We start from the raw sequence: 8,726 nt of genomic DNA on the forward strand, positions 1-8,726 counted from the left end.
TTTTAATACACACACAACACTCAATACTATCAATAATCATTGCAAACACCATCTTCATCATCACATCATTCACTACAATCATGCCATTTATCTTTTAATACACACACAACACTCAATACTATCAATAATCACTGCAAACAGCACCTACATCATCACATCATTCACTGCAATCATGCCATTTATCTTTTAATACACACACAACACTCAATACTATCAATAATCACTGCAAACACCACGCTACATCATCACATCATTCACTGCAATCATGCCATTTATCTTTTAATACACACACAACACTCAATACTATCAATAATCACTGCAAACACCACGCTACATCATCACATCATTCACTGCAATCATGCCATTTATCTTTTAATACACACACAACACTCAATACTATCAATAATCACTGCAAACACCATCTTCATCATCACATCATTCACTGCAATCATGCCATTTATCTTTTAATATACACACAACACTCAATACTATCAATAATCACGGCAAACACCATCTTCATCATCACATCATTCACTGCAATCATGCCATTTATCTTTTAATACACACACAACACTCAATACTATCAATAATCACTGCAAACACCATCTTCATCATCACACCATTCACTGCAATCATGCCATTTATCTTTTAATATACACACAACACTCAATACTATCAATAATCACTGCAAACACCACCTACATCATCACATCATTCACTGCAATCATGCCATTTATCTTTTAATACACACACAACACTCAATACTATCAATAATCACTGCAAACACCACCTACATCATCACATCATTCACTGCAATCATGCCATTTATCTTTTAATATACACACAACACTCAATACTATCAATAATCACGGCAAACACCATCTTCCTCATCACATCATTCACTACAATCATGCCATTTATCTTTTAATACACAACACTCAATACTATCAATAATCACTGCAAACACCATCTTCATCATCACACCATTCACTGCAATCATGCCATTTATCTTTTAATATACACACAACACTCAATACTATCAATAATCACTGCAAACACCACCTACATCATCACATCATTCACTGCAATCATGCCATTTATCTTTTAATACACACACAACACTCAATACTATCAATAATCACTGCAAACACCACCTACATCATCACATCATTCACTGCAATCATGCCATTTATCTTTTAATATACACACAACACTCAATACTATCAATAATCACGGCAAACACCATCTTCATCATCACACCATTCACTGCAATCATGCCATTTATCTTTTAATACACAACACTCAATACTATCAATAATCACTGCAAACACCATCTTCATCATCACATCATTCACTACAATCATGCCATTTATCTTTTAATACACAACACTCAATACTATCAATAATCACTGCAAACACCATCTTCATCATCACATCATTCACTGCAATCATGCCATTTATCTTTTAATACACACACAACACTCAATACTATCAATAATCACTACAAACACCATCTTCATCATCACACCATTCACTGCAATCATGCCATTTATCTTTTAATATACACACAACACTCAATACTATCAATAATCACTGCAAACACCATCTTCATCATCACACCATTCACTGCAATCATGCCATTTATCTTTTAATATACACACAACACTCAATACTATCAATAATCACTGCAAACACCACCTACATCATCACATCATTCACTGCAATCATGCCATTTATCTTTTAATATACACACAACACTCAATACTATCAATAATCACTACAAACACCATCTTCATCACACCATTCACTGCAATCATGCCATTTATCTTTTAATACACACACAACACTCAATACTATCAATAATCACTGCAAACACCACGCTACATCATCACATCATTCACTGCAATCATGCCATTTATCTTTTAATACACACACAACACTCAATACTATCAATAATCACTGCAAACACCACGCTACATCATCACATCATTCACTGCAATCATGCCATTTATCTTTTAATACACACACAACACTCAATACTATCAATAATCACTGCAAACACCACGCTACATCATCACATCATTCACTGCAATCATGCCATTTATCTTTTAATACACACACAACACTCGATACTATCAATAATCACTGCAAACACCATCTTCATCATCACATCATTCACTGCAATCATGCCATTTATCTTTTAATATACACACAACACTCAATACTATCAATAATCACGGCAAACACCATCTTCATCATCACATCATTCACTGCAATCATGCCATTTATCTTTTAATACACACACAACACTCAATACTATCAATAATCACTGCAAACACCATCTTCATCATCACACCATTCACTGCAATCATGCCATTTATCTTTTAATATACACACAACACTCAATACTATCAATAATCACTGCAAACACCACGCTACATCATCACATCATTCACTGCAATCATGCCATTTATCTTTTAATATACACACAACACTCAATACTATCAATAATCACTGCAAACACCACCTACATCATCACATCATTCACTGCAATCATGCCATTTATCTTTCAATACACACACAACACTCAATACTATCAATAATCACTGCAAACACCACCTACATCATCACATCATTCACTGCAATCATGCCATTTATCTTTTAATATACACACAACACTCAATACTATCAATAATCACGGCAAACACCATCTTCATCATCACATCATTCACTACAATCATGCCATTTATCTTTTAATACACAACACTCAATACTATCAATAATCACTGCAAACACCATCTTCATCATCACACCATTCACTGCAATCATGCCATTTATCTTTTAATACACACACAACACTCAATACTATCAATAATCACTGCAAACACCACCTACATCATCACATCATTCACTGCAATCATGCCATTTATCTTTTAATACACACACAACACTCAATACTATCAATAATCACTACAAACACCACCTACATCATCACAACATTCACTACAATCATGCCATTTATCTTTTAATACACACACAACACTCAATACTATCAATAATCACTGCAAACACCACCTACATCATCACATCATTCACTGCAATCATGCCATTTATCTTTTAATACACACACAACACTCAATACTATCAATAATCACTGCAAACACCATCTTCATCATCACACCATTCACTGCAATCATGCCATTTATCTTTTAATATACACACAACACTCAATACTATCAATAATCACTGCAAACACCACGCTACATCATCACATCATTCACTGCAATCATGCCATTTATCTTTTAATATACACACAACACTCAGTACTATCAATAATCACTGCAAACACCATCTTCATCATCACATCATTCACTACAATCATGCCATTTATCTTTTAATACACACACAACACTCAATACTATCAATAATCACTGCAAACACCATCTTCATCATCACATCATTCACTACAATCATGCCATTTATCTTTTAATACACACACAACACTCAATACTATCAATAATCACTGCAAACAGCACCTACATCATCACATCATTCACTGCAATCATGCCATTTATCTTTTAATACACACACAACACTCAATACTATCAATAATCACTGCAAACACCACGCTACATCATCACATCATTCACTGCAATCATGCCATTTATCTTTTAATACACACACAACACTCAATACTATCAATAATCACTGCAAACACCATCTTCATCATCACACCATTCACTGCAATCATGCCATTTATCTTTTAATATACACACAACACTCAATACTATCAATAATCACTGCAAACACCACCTACATCATCACATCATTCACTACAATCATGCCATTTATCTTTTAATATACACACAACACTCAATACTATCAATAATCACTGCAAACACCACCTACATCATCACATCATTCACTGCAATCATGCCATTTATCTTTTAATACACACACAACACTCAATACTATCAATAATCACTGCAAACACCATCTTCATCATCACACCATTCACTGCAATCATGCCATTTATCTTTTAATATACACACAACACTCAATACTATCAATAATCACTGCAAACACCACGCTACATCATCACATCATTCACTGCAATCATGCCATTTATCTTTTAATATACACACAACACTCAATACTATCAATAATCACTGCAAACACCACCTACATCATCACATCATTCACTGCAATCATGCCATTTATCTTTTAATACACACACAACACTCAATACTATCAATAATCACTACAAACACCATCTTCATCATCACACCATTCACTGCAATCATGCCATTTATCTTTTAATATACACACAACACTCAATACTATCAATAATCACTGCAAACACCATCTTCATCATCACACCATTCACTGTAATCATGCCATTTATCTTTTAATATACACACAACACTCAATACTATCAATAATCACTGCAAACACCACCTACATCATCACATCATTCACTGCAATCATGCCATTTATCTTTTAATATACACACAACACTCAATACTATCAATAATCACTGCAAACACCATCTTCATCATCACACCATTCACTGCAATCATGCCATTTATCTTTTAATATACACACAACACTCAATACTATCAATAATCACTGCAAACACCACCTACATCATCACATCATTCACTGCAATCATGCCATTTATCTTTTAATATACACACAACACTCAATACTATCAATAATCACTGCAAACACCACCTACATCATCACATCATTCACTGCAATCATGCCATTTATCTTTTAATATACACACAACACTCAATACTATCAATAATCACGGCAAACACCATCTTCATCATCACATCATTCACTACAATCATGCCATTTATCTTTTAATACACAACACTCAATACTATCAATAATCACTGCAAACACCATCTTCATCATCACACCATTCACTGCAATCATGCCATTTATCTTTTAATATACACACAACACTCAATACTATCAATAATCACTGCAAACACCACATACATCATCACATCATTCACTACAATCATGCCATTTATCTTTTAATATACACACAACACTCAATACTATCAATAATCACTGCAAACACCATCTTCATCATCACACCATTCACTGCAATCATGCCATTTATCTTTTAATATACACACAACACTCAATACTATCAATAATCACTGCAAACACCACCTACATCATCACATCATTCACTGCAATCATGCCATTTATCTTTTAATACACACACAACACTCAATACTATCAATAATCACTGCAAACACCACCTACATCATCACACCATTCACTGCAATCATGCCATTTATCTTTTAATATACACACAACACTCAATACTATCAATAATCACTGCAAACACCACCTACATCATCACATCATTCACTGCAATCATGCCATTTATCTTTTAATACACACACAACACTCAATACTATCAATAATCACGGCAAACACCATCTTCATCATCACATCATTCACTACAATCATGCCATTTATCTTTTAATACACAACACTCAATACTATCAATAATCACTGCAAACACCACCTACATCATCACATCATTCACTGCAATCATGCCATTTATCTTTTAATACACACACAACACTCAATACTATCAATAATCACTGCAAACACCATCTTCATCATCACACCATTCACTGCAATCATGCCATTTATCTTTTAATATACACACAACACTCAATACTATCAATAATCACTGCAAACACCACGCTACATCATCACATCATTCACTGCAATCATGCCATTTATCTTTTAATATACACACAACACTCAATACTATCAATAATCACTGCAAACACCACCTAAATCATCACATCATTCACTGCAATCATGCCATTTATCTTTTAATACACACACAACACTCAATACTATCAATAATCACTACAAACACCATCTTCATCATCACACCATTCACTGCAATCATGCCATTTATCTTTTAATATACACACAACACTCAATACTATCAATAATCACTGCAAACACCATCTTCATCATCACACCATTCACTGCAATCATGCCATTTATCTTTTAATATACACACAACACTCAATACTATCAATAATCACTGCAAACACGACCTACATCATCACATCATTCACTGCAATCATGCCATTTATCTTTTAATATACACACAACACTCAATACTATCAATAATCACTACAAACACCATCTTCATCACACCATTCACTGCAATCATGCCATTTATCTTTTAATACACACACAACACTCAATACTATCAATAATCACTACAAACACCATCTTCATCATCACATCATTCACTGCAATCATGCCATTTATCTTTTAATACACACACAACACTCAATACTATCAATAATCACTGCAAACACCATCTTCATCATCACATCATTCACTGCAATCATGCCATTTATCTTTTAATACACACACAACACTCAATACTATCAATAATCACTACAAACACCATCTTCATCACACCATTCACTGCAATCATGCCATTTATCTTTTAATATACACACAACACTCAATACTATCAATAATCACTGCAAACACCACCTACATCATCACATCATTCACTGCAATCATGCCATTTATCTTTTAATACACACACAACACTCAATACTATCAATAATCACTGCAAACACCATCTTCATCATCACACCATTCACTGCAATCATGCCATTTATCTTTTAATATACACACAACACTCAATACTATCAATAATCACTGCAAACACCATCTTCATCATCACACCATTCACTCCAATCATGCCATTTATCTTTTAATACACACACAACACTCAATACTATCAATAATCACTACAAACTCCACGCTACATCATCACATCATTCACTACAATCATGCCATTTATCTTTTAATATACACACAACACTCAATACTATCAATAATCACTGCAAACACCATTTTCATCATCACATCATTCACTACAATCATGCCATTTATCTTTTAATACACACACAACACTCAATACTATCAATAATCACTACAAACACCACGCTACATCATCACATCATTCACTACAATCATGCCATTTATCTTTTAATATACACACAACACTCAATACTATCAATAATCACTGCAAACACCATCTTCATCATCACACCATTCACTGCAATCATGCCATTTATCTTTTAATACACACACAACACTTAATACTATCAATAATCACTGCAAACACCACCTACATCATCACATCATTCACTACAATCATGCCATTTATCTTATTCCATAATACCCATAATGCACACAAATTTAAAAGCACTCTGCAATAATCCAATCCACATCATTACATTATACACCTAATGCACATAGATATAGAATCCCTTGTTGTAAAGCAAACACCATGCTACATCACATCAGTCACTGCAAATAATGTAATCCACACTATTCCACAACACACACACACACACACACACACACACACAACTCTAATAGCAGTCAGTGCAATGTAAACACTACGATACATAATAACATCATTCACACACACACACACACACACACACACACACACACTGCAATCATACAATTAATATCATCCCAGATTACACACAGCACTAAGAACACTCACTGCAAACACCATGCTACGACATTAGTATTAAACCTAACAATATGCACCATTTAATTTTCTTACCCAGTTAAACACTAGCAACATTTGACCTAATAGGTCATATTAATATACACGTTAAGACCACCTCCTTGTTTCTACACTCACTGTCCATTTTATCAGCTCCACTTACCATATAGAAGCATGTTGTAGTTCTACAATTACTGACTGTAGTCTATCTGTTTCTCTGCTTGCTTTGTTAGCCCCCTTTCATGCTGTTCTTCAATGGTCAGGACCCCCACAGGACCACCACAGAGCAGGTATTATTTAGGTGGTGGATCATTCGCAGCACTGCAGTGACACTGACATGGTGGTGGTGTGTTAGTGTGTGTTGTTCTGGTATGAGTGGATCAGACACAGCAGCGCTGCTGGAGTTTTTAAACACCTCACTGTCACTGCTGGACTTAGAATAGTCCACCAACCAAATATATCCAGCCAACAGCGCCTCGTGGGCAGCGTCCTGTGCCCACTGATGAAGGTCTTGAAGATGACCGACTCAAACAGCAGCAATAGATGAGCGATCGTCTCTGACTTTACATCTACAAGGTGGACCAACTACGTAGGAGTGTCTAATAGAGTGGACAGTGAGTGGACACAGTATTTAAAAACTCCAGCAGCGCTGCTGTGTCTGATCCACTCATACCAGCACAACACACACTAACACACCACCACCATGTCAGTGTCACTGCTGTGCTGAGAATGAGCCACCAACTAAATAATACCTGCTCTGTGGTGGTCCTTTGGGGGTCCTGACCATCGAAGAACAGGGTGAAAGCAGGCTAAAAAAGTATGTAGAGAAACAGATGGATTACAGTCAGTAATTGTAGAACTACAAAGTGCTTCTGAATGGACAGTGGGGTGGAGCTAATAAAATGGACAGAGAGTGTAGAAACAAGGCTGATCAGTGTATGATGTATAATAAAAAACTCCTGGAATTATACTAGAGTTTGTGCTCTCCACAGATGTACAGGGGTCTTAAGTTTATAATCCTAAAAGTCTACAGCTGTCTGTGTACGTTTCTACTTTTCAATCTGCGTCCAGACTAAGAAGGGATCCTAAGAAGTTACGTGAGAACTAAATCTGAGAAGGCCTGCAC

The sequence above is a fragment of the Trichomycterus rosablanca genome, chromosome 5, assembly GCF_030014385.1.
Source record: "Trichomycterus rosablanca isolate fTriRos1 chromosome 5, fTriRos1.hap1, whole genome shotgun sequence".
Classification (NCBI taxonomy): Eukaryota; Metazoa; Chordata; class Actinopteri; order Siluriformes; family Trichomycteridae; genus Trichomycterus; species Trichomycterus rosablanca.